This window comes from Hemiscyllium ocellatum, chromosome 1 (assembly GCF_020745735.1).
Source record: "Hemiscyllium ocellatum isolate sHemOce1 chromosome 1, sHemOce1.pat.X.cur, whole genome shotgun sequence".
Classification (NCBI taxonomy): Eukaryota; Metazoa; Chordata; class Chondrichthyes; order Orectolobiformes; family Hemiscylliidae; genus Hemiscyllium; species Hemiscyllium ocellatum.
Genome location: NC_083401.1, coordinates 82135410 through 82156054, shown reverse-complemented (window position 1 = coordinate 82156054; position 20645 = coordinate 82135410). Strand labels below are relative to the sequence as shown.

Below are 20645 nucleotides of genomic sequence, written 5' to 3'. Positions count from 1 at the left end.
GAGGGGGAGTAGAAGTGTTGAGCCACGGGGTGTTGGGGTGGTTGGTCCGGGTGTCCCAGAGGTGTTCTCTGAAACGTTCCGCAAGTAGGCGGCCTGTCTCCCCAATATAGAGGAGGCCACATTGGGTGCAGTAAATGGTGTGTGTGGAGATGGAGGTGAATTTGTGGCGGATATGGAAGGATCCCTTAGGGCCTTGGAGAGAAGTAAGGGAAGAGGTGTGGGCACAAGTTTTGCATTTCTTGCGGTTGCAGGGGAAGGTGCCGGGAGTGGAGGTTGGGTTGGTGGGGGGGTGTGGACCTGACATCCTCATCACATTTCACCCTGCCACCCAGCTTAGTATCATCATAAAATTTGCTAATGTTATTACTAATACCATCTTCTATATCATTAACCTATATTGTAAAATGCTGCAGTCCCAGTACTGATCCCCGCGGTACCCCACTGGTCACTGCCTGCCATTCCAAAATGGAGCCGTTTATCACCACTTTTTGTTTCCTATCAGCCAACCAACTTGCAATCCAAGTTAGTACTTTGCCCCCAATACCATGCGCCCTAATTTTGCTCACTAACCTCCTATGTGGGACTTTATCAAAAGCTTTCTGAAAGTCCAGGTATACTTTGGGCGGCACGGTGGTACAGTGGTTAGCACTGCTGCCTCACAGCGCCAGGGACCTGGGTTCAATTCCCACCTCAGGCGACTGACTGTGTGGAGTTTGCACGTTCTCCCCGTGTCTGCGTGGGTTTCCTCCGGGTGCTCCGGTTTCCTCCCACAGTCCAAAGATGTGCGGGTCAGGTGAATTGGCCATGCTAAATTGCCCGTAGTGTTAGGTAAGGGGTAAATGTAGGGGTATGGGTGGGTGGCGGGTCGGTGTGGACTTGTTGGGCCGAAGGGCCTGTTTCCACACTGTAAGTAATCTAATCTAATCTAAACTACATCGACTGGATCTCCCTCGTCCATCTTCAGAGTTACATCCTCAAAGAATTCCAGAAGGTTAGTCAAGCATGATTTCCCCTTCATAAATCCATGCTGACTCTGACCTATCCTGTTACTACTATCCAGATGTGTTGTAATTTCATCCTTTATAACAGACTCCAGCATCTTTCCCACCACTGAGGTCAGACTAACTGGTCTATAACTTCCTGTTTCCTCTCTCCCACCTTTTCTTAAAAGGTGGTACAACATTAGCCACCCTCCAATCCGCAGGAACTGATCCTGAATCTATCGAACTCTGGAAAATAATCACCAACGCATCCACGATTTCTCGAGCCACCTCCTTCAGTACCCTGGATGTAGACCATCAGGCCCCGGGGACTTATCAACCTTCAGACCTAACAGTCTCGCCAACACCAATTCCTGGCAAATATAAATTCCCTTCAGTTCAAGTCCTTCAGCAACTGTTACCTCAGGGAGATTGCTTGTGTCTTCCCCAGTGAACACAGATCTGAAGTAACAATTCAATTCTTCTGCCATTTCTTTGTTCCCCGTAATATATTCCCCTGTTTCTGTCTTCAAGGGCCCAATTTTAGTCTTAACCATTTTTTTTCCCTTTCACATACCTAAAAAAACTTTTACTATCCTCCTTTATATTATTGGCCAGTTTACCTTGGTACCTCATTTTTTCTCTGCGTATTTCCTTCTTAGTAATTCTCTGTTGTCCTTTAAAAGCTTCCCAGTCCTCCGTTTTCCCACTTATCTTTGCTATGTTATACTTTTTCTCTTTTAACTTTGTTGGAGAACAATCACTTTAGAGCAGGTATTCATTGCAGGAGAACCATAGGTTGGAATAATAAACAGCACAAAATCTTTGAAACAGGCAAAGCCTAGGCAACAAGAATCTAACTAACATTGAGCAGTACCATCTCTAAAACCCCCACTCGCAACATCCTGTAGAGGTACCACTGTCAACTGACAATGTTCACTACCTCATCATCCCTCCCATGTTCACAGCTCCAACCTTATGTTCACACATTCATCCCTTCCCTCTTCGACAATGTTCTCATCTCTCCCTCAGCCTCCAGAAGCATTTACAACCCCTACCTAGCCACTATCTCCTCTCAGCAATGTTGACAAAGCCTATTAACCCCTCAACAAGGTTGACAACACCAGCTATCTTTTGAAGAGAAGTCAAGTTTGTGCTTTTGCAATCTTTCCTCATCAGAGCAACCCAATCAATAGAGGTATCAATCAAGTAAACCCTTTCTGACTCATGCCCAACACATGTACATCTTTCCTTAAACAAGGAGATAAGAATTATATTCAGTATTTTATAGGTGTCTCACCTTTGTTAACTGAAAATAACACCCTTGCTTCAATCCCTCTTATAACAAGGGCTAGCAGGTTTTTAATTACATGTTGTACCTACATAATTACCTTTTGTGGTTCATGCACGAGAAAAGCTAGATCCCTCTGCGCCCTGGAATTCTTCATTCGTTCACCATTTTTAAAAAAGCATCATAGTCCCTAATCTCGCTGTCAAAATGAACAATGTCACATTTTTCCACATTATACTCTATGTGCCAGGTTTCTTCCATTTTCATTTAACCTACGTAGGTCTACATCTTTGTGACACTTTTCTATCTACCTTCGTGTCATCTGCAAATTTAGTCACCGTACCATCAATACTCTCATCCAAATAATTTTTGGAAAATAATTAATGCAAATTATGCAAAAACAAAGTCATTCGTTGCTTAAGTTGCCTGAAGATTTAGGCCAAATCGCGAATATCATAACACTTTCTCTTTATTTTAATTTCATCCAGTATCCTGGCTTACAGTTGACATAGAAAATAAATGATTTTCATTATGTTTTTAAACTTACCATTTTTGTGAAGATTTGTAGCTCAGGTTGTGGTTCTGTCATTCCATTTCAGCACAGAACAGGCCCTTTAGCTCTCTGTGTTGCGCCGACCTGTGAACTATTCTCAGCTCATCCCCCTACGCTCTCCCAAAATCATCCATATGCTTATGTAAGGATTGTTTAAATCTCCCTAATGTGGCTGAGTTGACTACGTTAGCAGGTAGAGCACTCCACGCCCTTACCACTCTCTGAGTAAAGAACCTGCATCTGACATCTGTTTCAAATCTATCACCCCTCAATTTGTAGTTATGCCCCCTCGTACACGCTGACGTAATCATCCTAGGAAAAAAACTTTCACTGTCTACCCTATCTAATCCTCTGATCATCTTGTATGTCTCTCTCAAATCCCCTCTTTGCCACCTTCTTGCTAATGAGAACAGATTCAAGTCTCTCAGTCTTTCCTCATAAGACCTTTTCTCCACACCAGGCAACATCCTGGTAAATCTCCTCTGCAACTTTTCCAATGCTTCCAAATCCTTCCAGAAATATGGGGACCAGAACTGTACACAATATTCCAAGTGTGACTGCACCAGCGTTATGTATAGTTGCAGCATGATATTGCAGCTCCGGAACTCAATCCCTCTACGAATGAAACCTAACACACCGTATGCCTCCTTAACAGCACTATCCATCTGGGTGGCAACTTTCAGGGATCTACGTACATGGACTCCAAGATCCTTCGGCATATCCACACTACCAAGAATCTTTCCGTTGACCCAGTACTCTGCCTTCCTGTTATTCTTCCCAAAGTGAATCACCTAACATTTAGCTGCATTGAACTCCAGTTGCCACTTCTCAGCCCAATTCTGCAGTTTATCCAAGTCGCCCTGCAACCTGCAACGTTCTTCCACACTGTCCACTACTCCACAGACTTTAGTGTCATCTGCAAATTTACTAATCCATCCACCTATGACTGCGTCCAAGTCATTTACAAAAACGACAAACAGCAGTGGTCCCAAAAACAGATCCTTGTGGCACACCACTAGTAACCGAACATCAGGCTGAATATTTTCCATCAACCACCACTCGCTGCCTTCTCTCAGAAAGGCAGCTTCTAATCCAAACTGCTAATCACCCGCAAACCCATGCTTCTGCATTTTCTCCAACAGCCTACCGTGTGGAACCTTATCAAAGGCTTTACTGAAGTCCATGTATACCATGTCAACTGCCCTACCTTCATCTACGTGCTTGGTCACCTTCTCAAAAAACTCAATGAGTTTTGTGAGACATGACCTGCCCTTGACAAAACAGTGTTGACTATCAGAAATCAAATTGTTGCTTGCTAGACGATTATAAATCTTATCTCTTATAATCCTTTCCAAAACCTTTGCTACAACAGAAGTAAGGCTCACTGGTGTATAATTATCTGGGTCATCTCTACTGCCCTTCTTGAACAAGGGCACAACATTTGCAATCCTCCATGCCTCAGGTACCAAACCTGTAGGCAATTACAACTCAAATATCAAAGCCAAAGGCTCTGCTATCTCCTCTCTAGCTTCTCAGCCGGCCCAGGGGACTTGTCTACTTTCACTCCTTCTAGAATTAACAACACCTGTTTGTAACAAAATTATCTGAAGAGGTGACAAGTAGGGTAGACCAGGGAAACCCAGTGGATGTGGTCTATCTAGACTTCCAAAAGGACTTTGATAAGGTGCCACACGGGAGACTGCTGAGCAAGGTGAGGGCCCATGGTGTTCGAGGTGAGCTACTGGGATGGATTGAGGATTGGCTGTCTGACAGAAGGCAGAGAGTTGGGATCAAAGATTCTTTTTTAGAATGGCAGCCGGTGACGAGCGGTGTCCCGAAGGGTTCAGTGTTGGGGCCACAGCTGTTTGCATTATATATAAATGATCTGGATGAAGGGACAGGGGGCATTCTAGCGAAGTTTGCCGATGATACGAAGTTAGGTGGACAGGCAGGTAGTACTGAGGAAGTGGGGTGGCTGCAGAAGGATCTAGATAGTTTGGGAGAGTGGTCCAGGAAATGGCTGATGGAATTCAACGTGAGCAAATGCGAGGTTTTGCACTTTGGCAAAAAGAATAAAAGCGTAGACTACTTTCTAAACGGTGAGAAAATTCGTAAAGCCAAAGTACAAAGGGATCTGGGAGTGCTAGTCGAGGATTCTCTAAAGGTAAACATGTAGGTTGAGTCCGTGATTAAGAAAGCGAATGCAATGTTGTCACTTATCTCAAGAGGGTTGGAACATAAAAGCACCGTTGCGCTACTGAGACTTTATAAAGCTCTGGTTAGGCCCCATTTGGAGTACTGTGTCCAGTTTTGGTCCCCACACCTCAGGAAGGACATACTGGCACTGGAACGTGTCCAGCAGAGATTCACACGGATGATCCCCGGAATGGTTGGTCTAACATACGAGGAATGGCTGAGGATCCTGGGATCGTATTCATTGGAGTTTAGAAGATTAAGGGGAGACTTAATAGAGACGTACAATAAATGGCTTGGAAAGGGTGGACGCTAGGAAATTGTTTCCATTAGGCGAGGAGACTAGGACCCGTGGACACAGCCTTAAAATTAGAGGGGGTCGATTCAGAACAGAAATGCAGAGACATTTCTTCAGCCAGAGAGTGGTGGGCCTGTGGAATTCATTGCTGCAGAGTGCAGTGGAGGCCGGGATGCTAAATGTCTTCAAGGCAGAGATCGATAGATTCTTGTTGTCTCGAGGAATTAAGGACTACGGGGAGAATGCGGTAAGTGGAGTTGAAATGCCCATCAGCCATGATTGAATGGTGGAGTGGACTCGATGGGCCGAATGGCCTTACTTCCACTCCTATGTCTTATGGTCTTATGGTAACTAATCTCGATCCTTTCTAGTCTAATATCTCGTACCTCATTCTTCTCCTCTACAATATTCTCCTTTTCCTGAGAGAAAACCAATGAGAAATGTTCGTTCAGCACCTCTTCGATCTCCACAGGGTCCACACTCAACTTCCCACTTTCATCTTTGATTGGCCCTATTCCTACCCTAGTCATCCGTTTATTCCTCACATACCTATAAAAAGCTTTAGGATTCTCCTTTATTTACTAAAGGCTGCTCCTGTTCTCTCTTTGCTCTTCTTACCTCTCTCTTTAAATCCTTCCTAGCTGATCTGTAACTCTCCATCACCTCATCCGAACCATCTTGCCTCATCAACACATAAGCCTCCTCCTTCTTCGTAACAAGAGATGCTTTTTGTAGTAAGCCACGGTTCCCTTATCTTACCACTTCCTCCCTGCCTGACAGGGACATACCTATCAAGGACATACAATATCTGTTCCTTAAACCAGTTCCACATTTCCATTGTCTGCATCCCCTGCATTTTGCTACCCCATTCTGTGCATCCTAATTCTTGCCTAATCGCATTATAAATGCCCTTGCCCTTTCGATAACTTTTGACCTGTGGCATGTACCTATCCCTTTCCATCGCTAAACTAAGCGCAATTGAATTATAGTCACTCTTTCCAAAGTATTCACCTAAACTAAATCAAACACTTGGAATGGTTCATTACCAAGCACCAGATCCAGTGTGGCCTCCCCTTATCGGCCCTTCGACATACTGCGTCAAGAAACTCTCCTGTACACATTGGACAAAAACTGATCCATCCGATGTATTCGAGTTATAGCATTTCCAGTCAATGTTGGGGAAGTTAAAGCCCCCATAATAACCACCCTGTTCCTTTCACTTGTGCCCAGAATAATTTTGCCAATCCTCTCTTCCACCTTCCTGGAACTCTGCGGAGGTCTATAAAAAAACTCCAAGCAGTGTGACCTCTCCTCTCCTGTTTCTAACCTCAACCCACACTACCTCAGTAGAAGAGTCCACATCAAATGTTCTCTCAGCCACCATTACACTATCCTTTCCCCTCTCATCAGACGAAGTAAAACGCTCAGAGACACAGTATGGGCTTTACGTCCTTCATCTTTATTCTAGGCCCTGGAGGGAGAGAGTACAGTCGCCCATGTGCACAGAGACAATGAGTTCTCGGTCTTCTCTGGAACTGCAGTTTCTCAAATGAACTATGTTGTCATTTGACAGGGAGGAGCATCCAGATAAGGCAACATACATTTTAATTGGGTGATCGTTACTATCAATGAGTATCACTATTGAGAGACCAAGCCCTTTACTGTTACACAACAAACATTATTAACCTTGTTAACGAGATTCATACAATTGATACTTTTCACCTTGTTAACTAACATTGCATACTGAATGCTACCTCATCTTGTTAAATGACTCTACAAAATGACTACTTTTCCAACCTGCTAACACATTACCCTTGCCTCCAGCACCCCATTGTTAACTAAGTTGTTATCTGAAGTGAGTCATGTTCAGCTGGACCTCTTGTTTCACAAAACTCAGAACTTAACTCTTTCCTTGCCGTCTCATAGTCTATACACATTCTCAGTTCAGGTTTTAAGTTTGCTCACTGAGCTGGAAGGTTTGATTTCAGACGTTTTGTCTCTATGCTAGGTAACATCATCGGTGAGCCTCCGTTGAAGCACTGGTGTACAGTCCCACTTTCTATTTGTGTCTTGGTCTGTTGTGGTGGGTGATATCACTTCCTGTTCTTTTTCTAAGAGGTTGGTAAATGGGATCCAAATCGACGTGTTTGTTGATAGAGTTCTGGTTTGAATGCCAGTCCTCTAGGATTTTGTATGTGTATCTTTGTTTAGCCTGTTTAAGGATGGATGTATTGTCCAGTCAGACTAGTGTCCCTCATTGTCTATGTTGATGGATATTTGTGAGAGTACATCATGTCTTTTGGTGGCTAATTGGCGCTCGTGTATCCTGATGGCTAGTTTCCTGCCTGTCTGACTGATGTAATGTTTGTTGCAGCCCTTGCAGGGTATATTGTAAATGACGTTTGTTCTGCTGGCTGTTGGTACAGGGTCCTTTAGATTCATTAAGAGTAGTTTCAGTGTGTTGGTAGGTTTGTAGGCTACCATGATGCCAAGGGGACTGGGTAGTCTAGTCATCATCTCAGAGATGTATTTAATGTATGGTAGAGTCCTGGTGAACGGCTTATGCTCGAAACGTCGAATTCCCTATTCCTGAGATGCTGCCTAACCTGCTGTGCTTTAACCAGCAACACATTTTCAGCTGTGATCTCCAGCATCTGCAGACCTCATTTTTTACTTCTAGAGTAGGTAGAGTCTTTGGGTGTGTGAGGTCTTCTTGTTTAGGTTTGTTCTGTAAGAATCGGCGGACTGTGCTTATCAGGAACCTATTGTTCTTGAATACATTGTATTGGCATTTTTCTTTGGCATCTTGTAACCCCTGGGTGCTGCAGTATGTTGTGGCTCATTTAAATAATGTCCTGATGCAGCTCCGTTTGTGGGTGTTGGGGTGATTGCTCCTGTAGTCGAGCAGCTGATCTGTGTGCATCCACTCTCCTGTATACACTGATTTGCAGCTCTCCATTGGCTTTTCATTCTACTGTGACAACTAGGAAGGGCAGTCCGTTGTTGTTCTCTTCCTCTTTGGTGAACTTTATGCCAGTAAAGATGACGTTGTTTGTGCTTGTGGGTTTCTTCTAATTTACTCCATTTCGGGATGACAAAGGGGTCATCACAATGAGTGTGGCATGGTGGCTCAGTGGTTAGCACAGCTGCCTGACAGCACCAGGGATTCAGGTTTAATTCCCATCTCAGGTAACTGTCTGCGTGGAGTTTGCACATTCTCCCTGTGTACGCGTGGGTTACCTCCAGGTGTTCCGGTTTCCTCCCACATTCCAAAGATGTGCAGGTCAGGTGAATTGGCCATATTGTTAGGTACATTAGGTAGGGGTAAATATAGCAGAATGGGTCTAAGTGAGTTACTCTTTGGAGGGTCGATGTGGACTTGTTGGTCCAAATGGCCTTTTTCCACACTGTAGGGAATCTAACCTAATCTAAAAGTGTCATCCACATTGCGGATCTAAAGCTTGGGCTGAATCGCGGGGAGCACTGCTCATTCCAACCTCTACATAACTTCTTCTGCCAAGATTCCTGATATTGGTGATCCCATGGGTGTCCCGTTGATTTGTTTGCAGGTCTTGTCGTTGAAGGTGAAATGGGTTGTGACGCATAGGTCTGCTAGTTTGAGGATGCTGTCCTTGCTGATAGAGTTGGTGTTGTCTGGTGTTTGCATCCTTATTGGTCTAGTAGTGCGGCCAGTATTTCTTTGGCCGGAGTGGTTTTTTTTAAATGTGAATAGGGCTGTCATGTTAAAGGAAACCATGACCTTGTCATCCTCTTCCTTGGTGTCTTTAATGATGTTCAGAAATTCCTGGGTGGAGTAGATGGAGAGGCGTGAGTATTCTACTAGGTATTTCAGTTGGAGTTGCAGTTCCTTTGCTAGTCTGTTTGTCAGAGTGTCAGGAAGTGAGAGGGCCCTTGGTTTGTGTCCCTTTGGTAATCTGTCAAAACAAGGCATGTTGGATCCTTCATGTTTCATTCTTTGGAGATCTGTTTTGTTAATTGTTAATATATACTGGACTGAAATGAGAGAGAGTTTTAAAAGTCATGAGCTGTAGAAATAACTATTGCAGTTTTTAAAGGGAAGTGCTGTTTAAACTGCTATTTGTTCAGTGAGGAAAATTGGAGGTGGATTCTAAGACCAGGCCACATTGTCTCAAAATAAGTTAAGACTGAGATGATGGAGAACTTCTTCTATCAAAGGGTCGAGAGTCTTTCAAACTCCCTGACAGAGAGGTTTGAGGGCAGAGCCCTTGTGAACATTTAACGCTGAGATATATTCTTCATCAGTAGGAGAACCAAGGTATATGAAGGAAAATGCAGGGAAGTGGATTTGAGGAATATCAGATCAGCCACAAGCCTCCTGGATGGTAGTGCAGGCTGTAAAGGCCAAACGGTCTACTCCTGTTCCTATTTCTCATAGGCTTCTCATGACCCAGGGATGTGCACAATGAGAGGTCAGCTGTCAACAAGCAGCTATAGAATGGCAATCAGCTGTCAACCTTCTGCCTGCCAACATCTATGTGATAAGCATTCAGGTAGCTGAACGGTTTGGGAGCTGACCAATGAGTGATTAGTCAAAAGTCATCAGGCCTCATAAGAATATAGCTGTCTTATTCTCTGCAGTGAACCAAAAACTGGCTTTCTTCTGGTTTCAGTTGTCAGTTGTTGTAAACTATGGCTTTTAGCCAAAACATTAGTTATGTGAACCAGTCACACTGTGCTTCTTGCAAGCAAGTGAAAGTGCCTGGAGAAGGAAGATTGAGGAGCAGCAAGTGCAAACCAGCGGATAGGAATACCTCAGTAAACCTGTGATCAGGGACCTTTGAAATGCCTTTCCAGTCTTTCCCTCTGTTGGTGTGTACTGGCTCAGCCTTCACACCTAGCAATTCCTTTTTTTAAACAGTACTTTGAGGTAATCCATTTATGCAGAGAATGCCTTTGTCCTTTCCAATTGCTTACAAGGATATTGAGAAGTATACTTGCAGTATGTTACTGTTATTAAGAAACTTGAATTCAAATGTGGAGAAAAAAAATTTCAACTTTACTTTTTTTGATTGTGACTTGTTTATTTTAAGATGGTCCAAAAGTCAATTTCAGCAGCGAACGAAAGACAACATTTCCAAGGAAGCACATAAGTTAAGTTAAACGGCTTGAACATTTAACTGTGGGGGAGTTAACTACTGAATGTTTATAAAGTTGAGCTTTTAATGATACAGAAACAGACAGTCAGGAACCATAATAAGTTATCCAAGCAGAAAGGCAGTTGTATAGTTTGTAAAATATCTGGACAGAGATTGGCAGAAATCTCAAGGCGGTCACAATTAGAAAGAAGTTGGAAAATAATCTCAAACCAACATAGCCCAGTCACATAGCAATAAAGGAAATAGGTATGGCCCTTCTGATACAGAAATTAGCCACAGGCTGCTATTATTCCTCCATCACGCTATGAAAGCATCAGCATACAATTAAAGGTAGATCAGCTTGCCCGCAGTAAAGCCAACTTCAGTACAGGCTTTGACAAGGTGCCTCATGGTAGACTGGTATAAACAGGAGTGAAGCCACATGGTATCAGTTGTTGTGGTTCTGTTCGCCGAGCTGGGAGTTTTTGTTGCAAACGTTTCATCCCCTGTCTAGGTGACATCTTCAGTGCTTAGGAATCTCCTGTGAAGCACTTCTGTGCTGATTCCTCCAGTATTTATACTGGTTTGAATCTGCCGCTTCCGGTTGTCAGTTGCTGTCCGCTGCAGTGGTCGGTATATAGGGTCTAGGTACCAACAGACACATCGACCTAGATCCTATATACCGGCCACTGCAGCGGACAGCAACTGACAACTGGAAGCGGCAGATTCAAACCAGTATAAATGCCGGAGGAATCAGCACAGAAGTACTTCACAGGAAGCTCCTAAGCACTGAAGATGTCACCTAGACAGGGGACGAAACGTTTGCAACAAAAACTCCCAGCTCGGCGAACAGAACCACAACAACGAGCACCCGAGCTACAAATCTTCTCACAAACTTTGAACATGGTATCAGTGGTGAGCCAGCAAGAGGGATACAGAACTGGCTTAGTCACAGAAGAGAGGGTAGCAGTGGAAGGATGCTTTTCGAAATGGAGGGCTGTGACTAGAGGTGTTCCACAGGGATTAGTGCTGGCACCTCTGTTGTCTGTGGTTTACATAAAAGAATTGGAGGAAAACGTAGCTGGTCCAATTTAATATAAAGATTAGTGAAGTTGCCGATAGTGAGGAGGATTATCAGAGGATATAGACCAGTTTGAGACATTGCCAAAACAAAATGGCAGATGAAAATTATATAGCGAATGGCAGAACCCTTTGGAATTTTGATATGTAAAGGGATCTGGATGTGCAGGTCCACAGATCACTGAAGATGGCAACACAGGTAGTAAAAAAAGGCCTGTGGCATGCTTGCCTTCATTGAAAGGGGCCAAAAAGTGTGTGCTGAAAAGCGCAGCAGGTCAGGCAGCATCCCAGGAGCAGGAGAGTCGACATTTCAGGCATAAGCACTGCATCACTGGAATGGGCACGGAGTATAAGGATAGACAATCTACGTAGCAGCTTTATAGAACTTCAGTTGGGCCACACTTGGGAGTGCTGCATGCAGTAATGGTTGCAGCACTACCAGAAGGATGTGAATGCTTTGGAGGGTACAGAAAAAATTTACATAGCATGGGGGACTTTGGCTATGAAGAAAGGTTCTACACACTGAATTTGTTTTTATTAGAATGCAGGAAGTTGAGGGGCGACCTGATAGCAGTTTATAAGATTGTGAATGGCATGAATAGAGTGTAAATACGAGACTTTTTCCACAGAATGGAGGGCTCAATTACTACAGGACACAGGCTCAAGATGCAGGTGGCAAGTTTGAAAGAGATGTGCAACACATTTTTCCACACAAAGGGTGGTGGATGCCAGAGGCAGTGGTGGAAGGAGACACAACAGCAGCATTCAAGAAGCACCTGGACAAAAACATGAATAGGAAGAGAATAGCAGGATACGAATCCAGTAAATTTAGTATGGAAGGGCAAAATGTGTCAGCACAGCATGGAGGGCTCTTTGTTCAGTGCTATACCCATGAAAGAAAAAGTTCCTTCACGTGTCATTACCACAGATTTTAAGTTGTACAGGTATGAGGACAGGCCCTTGTGGCCTTCTTTTATTACAGTTTGCCAAACAAAAGCAACCTATTCATCCACACTCTGCTGTTTGATAACCAAATGTCTACCCACATTAATATTTCTCCACCAACGCCATGAGCTCTTGTGTAATAATCTTTTACCTACCATCTTACTGCTTTTTGTCATTTATATATATGATTTGGATGTGAACAAAGGAGGTACGGTAGGTAGATTTACGGATAACACTAAAATTGGAGGTGCAGTGCACAATGAGACAGCCTCAGAGAACAACGGGATCTTGATCAAATGGACCAATGGGCCGAGGATTGGGAGGTGGAGTTTAATTTAGATAAATGTGAGATGCTGCATTTCGGAAAGGCAGGTCAGGGCAAGACTGATACTCTAGATTAGAATGGTGCTGGAAAAGCACAGCAATTCAGGCAGCATCCGAGGAACAGTAAAATCGACGTTTCGGACAAAAGCCCTTCATCAGGAATACAGGCAGAGAGCCTGAAGGGTGGAGAGATAAATGAGAGGAGGGTGGGGGTGGGGAGAAAGTAGCATAGAGTACTACAGGTGAGTACAGGGGATGTGGTGAAGGTGATAGGTGGGGGGGTGGAGTGAATAGGTGGAAAAGAAGATAGGCAGGTAGGACAAGTCATGGGGACAGTGTTGAGCAGGATGTTTGGAACTAGGGTGAGGTGGGGGAAGGGGAAATGAGGGAACTGTTGAAGTCCACATTGTTGCCCTGGGGTTGAAATGTTCCGATGCGGAAGATGAGGCGTTCTTCCTCCAGGCATCTTGTGGTGAGGGAGCAGCGTTGAAGGAGGCCTAGGACCTCCCTGTCCTTGGCAGAGTGGGAGAAGGAGTGTGAAATATTGGGCCACAAGGCGGGTGTCCCAGAGATGTTCCCTAAAGCGCTCTGCTAGGAGGTATCTAGTCAGATAAAGGGGGCACAGTGGTAGTCTGGCGCACTGACCTCTACACCGCTGAAGCCAAACGCCAACTCGAGGACTCCTCTTCCTACCGCCCCCTCGACCATGACTCCACACCCCATTGTCAAACCATCATCTCCCAGACCATACAGAACCTCATCACTTCAGGAAATCTCCCACCCACAGCTTCCAACCTCATAGTCCGGGAACCCCGCACTGCCCAGTTCTACCTCCTTTCCAAGATCCACAAGCCTGACCACCCTGGCCGACCCATTGTCTCAGCATGCTCCTGCCCCACTGAACTCATTTCTACCTACCTCGACACTGTCCTATCCCCCCTAGTCCAGGAACTCCCCACATACATTTGAGAATCCACTCACGCCTTCCATCTCCTCCAAGCCTTCCGTTTCCCCGGCCCCCAACGCCTCATCTTCACCATGGATATCCAATCCCTCTACACCTCCATCCGCCATGACCAGGGCCACCAAGACCTCCGTTTCTTCCTCTCCCGACGTCCCCAACAGTATCCTTCCACTGACACTCTCATTCGTTTGGCCGAACAGGTCCTCACCCTCAACAATTTCTCCTTTGAATCCTCCCACTTCCTCCAGACCAAAGGGGTAGCCATGGGCACCCGTATGGGCCCCAGCTATGCCTGTCTCTTTGTTGGCTACATAGAACAGCTGATCTTCCATAATTACACCGGCACCACTCCCCACCTCTTCCTCCGCTACATTGATGACTGCATTGGCGCCACCTCTTGCTCCCGCGAGGAGGTTGAGCAATTCATCAACTTCACCAACACATTCCACCCTGACCTTAAATTTACCTGGACCATCTCTGACACCTCCCTCACCTTCCTGGACCTCTCCATCTCCATTAATGATGACCGACTTGACACTGACATTTTTTACAAACCCACCGACTCCCACAGTTACCTGGATTACACCTCTTCCCACCCTATCTCTTGCAAAAATGCCATCCCGTATTCCCAAATCCTCCGCCTCCGCCGTATCTGCTCCCAGGAGGACCAGTTTCACCATAGAACACACCAGATAGCCTCCTTCTTTACAGACCTCAATTTCACTTCCCGCGTGGTTAAAGATGCCCTCCAATGCATTGTGCCCCCATCCCGCACCTCTGCCCTCAGACCCCACCCCTTCAACTATAACAAGGACAGAATGCCCCTAGCGCTCACCTTCCACCCTACCAACCTTCGCATAAATCAAATCATCTGCTGACATTTCTGCCACCTCCAAATGGACCCCACCACCAGGGATATAGTTCCCTCCCACCCCTTCCCACCTTCCACAAAGACCATTCCCTCCGTGACTACCTGGTCAGATCCATGCCCCCCTACAACCCACCCTCCCAACCTGGCACCTTCCCCTGCCACCGCACAAATTGCAAAACCTGCTCCCAAACCACCTCCCTCACCTCCATTAAGGCCCTAAAGGAGCATTCCACATTCATCAAAGTTTTACCTGCACATTCACCAATATCATTTATTGTATCCGTTGCTCCCGATGCGGTCTCCTCTACATTGGGGAGACTGGACGCCTCCTAGCAGAGTGCTTTAGGGAACATCTCCGGGACACCCGCACCAATCAACCACACCGCCCCGTGGCCCAACATTTCAACTCCCCCTCCCACTCTGTCGAGAACATGGAGGTCCTGGACCTCCTTCACCACCACTCCCTCACCACCAAACACCTGGAGGAAGAACGACTCATCTTCCGCCTCGGAACACTTCAACACCAGGGCAACAATGTGAACTTCAACAGTTTCCTCATTTCCCCTTCCCCGACCTCACCCTAGTTCCAAACTTCCTGCTCAGCACTGTCCCCATAACTTGTCCTACCTGCCTATCTCCTTTTCCACCTATTCACTCCACCCCCCCCCGACCTACACCTTCATCCCCTCCCCCACTCACCCATTGTACTCTATGCTACTTTCTCCCCACCTCCACCCTCCTCTCATTTATCTCTCCACCCTTCAGGCTCTCTGCCTGTATTCTTGATGAAGAGCTTTTGCCCAAAACATAGATTTTACTGCTCCTCGGATGCTGCCTGAAGTGCTATGCTTTTCCTGCTGTGCTTTTCCAGCACCATTCTAATCTAGACTCTGGTTTCCAGCATCTGCAGTCATTGTTTTTACCAAGGACTAATACTCTTAACGGTCAGGGGAGTGGGGAGTGTTGCTGAATAAAGATCTTTGGGGTGCAGGTTCATAATTCCTTAAAAGTGGAATCACAGTAGGCAGGATAGTAAAGAAGGCATTTGGTATGCTTTCCTTTATTGGTCAGTGCATTGAGTATAGAAGTTGAGAGCTCATGTTGCGGCTGTACAGGACATTGGCTTGACCACTTTTGGAATATTGTTCGCAATTGTGGTCTCCCTGCTAGAGGAAGGATCTTGTGAAACTTGAAAGGGTTCAGAAAAGATTTACAAGGATATTGCCAGGTTTGGAAGGTTTGAGCTATAAGGAAAGGCTGAACAAACTGGGGCTATTTTCCCTGGAGTATCAGAGGCTGAGGGATGACCTTATAGAGGTTTATAAAATCATAATGAGCATGGATAGGGTAAAAGGCAAGGTCTTTTCCCAGTGGTTGGTAAGTCCAAAACAAGAGAGCATAGATTTAAGATGAGAGGGGACATATTTAAAAGGGACCTAAGGGGCACCGTTTTCACACAGAGGGTGGTGCAGGTATGGAATGAGCTGCCACAGCAAGTGACAGAGGCTGACACAATTACAACATTTAAAAGGCACCTGGATGGGTATATGAAAAGGAGAGGTTTAGAGGGATTGGGCAAAGTGCTGGCAAATTGGACTAGATTAATTTAGGATGTCTGATCAGCATGGATGGGTTGCACCCAAGGGTCTGTTTCCATGCTGTATATCTATATGACGCAATGACACTAATACTCTGGGGAAATCTAAAGATAGCACACCTAAAGTTTTCTTACTGTCCATCCTGCTTGTTACTTCCTCAAAGGACTCTCATGAATTAGTCAATTACCTTTGCACAAATCCATGTTGACTCAGTTTGTTAGTGTTATGACTTTCTAAATATTCTGCTATTACTTTCTTAGTGGCTGATTCAAGCATTTTTCTGATGTCAGATGTTGGGCCCACTTGCCAACAAGTGTGCAGTTTTGCCACCACTAGACCGACATGCCTTTTTTTCCTGGCATCTTCAAGGTTGTGCTGTAGAGATGTGAACGGACTTTTTATAATGTTCCAAATTCCCTTGGATTCTAAAGAGTTGCCAGCAGGTTGGGAAATCAAAAATGTTAACACCTCTGTTCAAGAAAGGTAAGAGACAAAACTGCACACTTGTCGGCAAGTGGGCCCAACATCTGACATCAGGAAAATGCTTGAATCAGCCACTAAGGAAGTAATAGCAGAATATTTAGAAAATCATAACACCAACAAACTGAGTCAACATGGATTTGACAAATTCATGAGAGTCCTTTGAGAAAGTAACAAGTACAATTGGACTAGATAAATTCAGGATATCTGGTTGACATGGATAAGTTGGAGGGTCTGTTTCTGTGCTGTAAATCTCTATGACTTTGTCCACCCCGTCCAACACCAGCACCTCCAGATCATTAGTCCTGGTAGTTCTCCCAGTTCCTTTCCCTAGTGATCGTAACTTTTAAGTTCCTCTGTCCCATTACTCTCTTGATTTTTAACTATTCTTGGGATTCTGTGTCTTCTACAGTGTAGGCTGATGCAAAAATCTGTGTAACTCTTCCAACATTTTCTTGTGTGCTATTAATAAATCTTAAGACTCTCATGGGAATTAATGCTCACTTTAATTACATGTTTCCTTTGAAACAGATTTGTAGAAATTTACTGTGTGATTTTTTTTTTCTTGCCTTTTCCTCATACTCTAATTTCTCCTTCAGTTTTGTTACTATTTACTGGCTATGATCATGTGACCTATCATTAATCTTCACACACTTGATTTGGAGATGTCACTGTTGGACTAGGGTGTACAAAGTTAAAAACCACACACCAGGTTATAGTCCAACAGGTTTATTTGGAAGCAACAGCTTTTGGAGCTTTTTACAAAGTGATCTGGGAGTGCTAGTTACAAAGGGATCTGGGCGTGCTCATACAGGATTCTCGAAAGGTTGACTTGCAGAATGAGTCTGTGGTTAAGAAAGCAAATGTAATGCTGTCATTTATCTCAAGAGGGTTGGAATGTAAAAGCAGCAATGTCCTACTGAGACTTTATAAAGCTCTGGTTAGGCCTCATTTAGAATACTGTGTCCAGTTTTGGGCCCCACACCTCAGGATGGACATACTGGCACTAGAGCGTATCCAGCTGAGATTCACACGGATGATCCCTGGAGTGGTAGGCCTAACATATGATGAACGGCTGAGGATCCTGGAATTGCATTATTAGAGCTTAGAAGGTTGAGGGGAGATCCAATAGAAACTTACAAGATAATGCACGGCTTAGAAAATGTTGATGCTGGGAATTTGTTTCCATCAGGCGGACATAGCCTTAGAATTAGAGGGGGTAAATTTAAAAATGAGGAGAATTTCTTCAGCCAGAGAGTGATGGGCCTGTGGAATTCATTGGCACAGAGTGCAGTGGAGGTTGTGATATTAAATGTCTTCAAGCCAGAGATTGATAAATTTTTAATCTCGCAAGGAATTAAGGGATACGGGGAGAGTACTGGTTTGCGGCGTTGAAATCTCCATCAGCCATGGTTGAATGGCAGAGTGGAGTTGATGGGCCAAATGGCCTTACTTCCACTCCTTCATCAGGTGGCTGTGGAGTATAACTTCATAAGACACAGAATTCATAGCATATATTTACAATGTGATGTAACTGAAATTATATATTGAGAAAACCCTGGATTGTTTGTTAAGTCTCTCATCTTTTAGAATGACCGTGTTGGTTTCAGTTCCTTCATATGTAAATCCTAGAACATTTTTTAAAGTTACATTCTCAAATTAACTTTAACAATAGGTACCATGTCAGCTCAGATAATACATTGAAGGTGTGAGATGCCCTGTGTGAGGCTGTCTGTGCCCCATTGCTCAGACTGAATCTATTTCTAAAAAAGGGATCTACAGAATCTTAAGTGGATTCATGCAGTTTTTGAGCAAAATAAAATGTAATTCTGCCAGTATAAATTCATCCCACAAACCTACATGTGCTTGTATGCATGTGGACAAGTGTGTGTTGGTGGGGGGGGAAGGTGTGTGAGTGCCTGTGAGAAAGTGTGTGTGTTTGTGACTGAGTAGGAGTGTAAAGGGACTGACAGTGTGGTGCTGGAAAGGCAGCATCCGAGGAGCAGAAGAATCGATGATTTGGGCATAAGCCCTTCATCAGGAATGAGGCATATGGGCCAGGGGACATAGAGATAAATGGGAAGGGGGGGGTGGGGGAGAAGCTGAGAATGCAATAAGTAGATGAAGGTCGGGAAGAAGTTGATAGGGCGGAGAGGACAGTGGAGCGGATAGTTGGGAAAGACGATCGACAGGTCAAGAGGGCACTGCCGAGTTGGAGGCTTGGGACTGCGATAAGGTGGGGGGGAAAAGGAAATGAGGAGACTGGTGAAATCCACGTTAATCCCATGTGGTGGCAGGGTCCCAAGGCGGAAGATGAGGCTTTCTTCCTCCAGGCATTGGGTGGTCAGGGTTTGGCAATGGAGGTGGCCCAGATCCTGCATGTCCTTGGTGGAATGGAAGGGGGAGTTGAAGTCTTCAGCCACAAGGTGGTGGGGTTGGTTGGTGCGGGTGTCCTCTGAATTTATCCGCAAGTTGGCATCCTGTCTCCTAGATTTAGAGGAGACCATTTCGGGTGCAACAGATACAGTAGATGACATTAATGGAGGTACAGGGTAAATTTCTGTCAGGTGTGAAAGGATCCTTTAGGGCCCTGGACAGAGGTGAGGGGGCAGGGTGGGTGCAGGTTTTGCACTCCCTGCGGTGGCATGGAAGATGCCGGGACTGGGAAGAGGGCTGGTGGAGGGCGTTGATCTGACAAGGGAGAAGCAGAGGGACTGTTTCCAGGATGACCAATTCCACCATAGAAAATCCCAGATGGCCTCCTTCTTCAAAGACTGCAATTTCCCCTCCCACATGGTTGCCGATTTCCTATAGCATCTCCTGCACTGCCCATCCCTCCACCCTTGAACACCACCCCTCCCAACACAACAAGGACAGAACCCACCCCGGTCCTCACCTTCCACCCCACCAATGTCCGTATACAATGCATCATCCTCCACCACTTCCGCCATCTACAAACAGACCCCACTACTAGGGATATATTTCCTTTCCAACCCCTATTAGCATTCCGGAGAAGCCATTCCCTCCAGGACTCCCTTATCACACAATGGGACCTTGAGTGAGAACCTTTCTGGCTATGTTGAAGGCATTGTACAGGTCATTGTACAGGACAGCCCCAGCTTCTGTCACAGCACTTCGGATTTCTAACAGAAATTGAACACCCACAGACCAGTTGAACCAGAACATTTCTCATCACAATGGACATTTCAGCTCTCTACACCAGCATCTCCCACAATGACGGTGTCACGGCAACAGCCTCAGTGTTCAACACCAACAACTGCCAATCTCAGAGCACCGTCCTACAACTCATCTGCTTTATCCTCGACCATGTTTTCACCTTAGACAACCAGTTCTTCATCCAGACACACGGAACAGCCATGGAGACCAAATTTACACCCCAGTGTACCAACATTTTCATGCACAGATTCGAACAAGACTTCTCTACGCAGGACCTCCAATCAACACTACACACCAGGCATATTGATGACATTTTCTTCCTGTGGACACGTGGCGAGAAGTCACTGAAACAACTACACAGTGGTATCAACGAGTTTCAACCCACCATCTAACTCTTTAGCATCTGACTGATTCTTAGACACCTGCATCTCCATCAAGGATGGGCACCTCAACACCACACTCTACTGCAAATCCACGGATAAGCTCACAATGCTGCACTTCTCCAACTTTCACCCGAAACATATTAAATCAGCCATCACCAACGGATAAGCCCTATGTATGCACAGGATCTGTTCAGATGAGGAGGAACATGATGGGCACTTGGAAGTACTCAAGGATGTCTTTATAAGAACAGGGTATGTTGCTCAACTCATCGACCGCCAGTTCTGATGAAACACAACGAGAAACCATAATGACCTCCTAAGAAGACAGACGTAAGGTGCAACCTGACAAGGTACCCTTTGTTAGACCATAAGACATAGGAGTGGAAGTGAG

General features: G+C 45.2%; 1 protein-coding gene across 1 annotated transcript in view; it reads right to left on the bottom strand.

Annotated features, from left to right (window-relative positions):
- Nucleotides 1-20645, bottom strand: part of ipo11 (importin 11) — a 476887-nt gene that overhangs the window by 440606 nt on the left and 15636 nt on the right. The window lies entirely within an intron of this gene.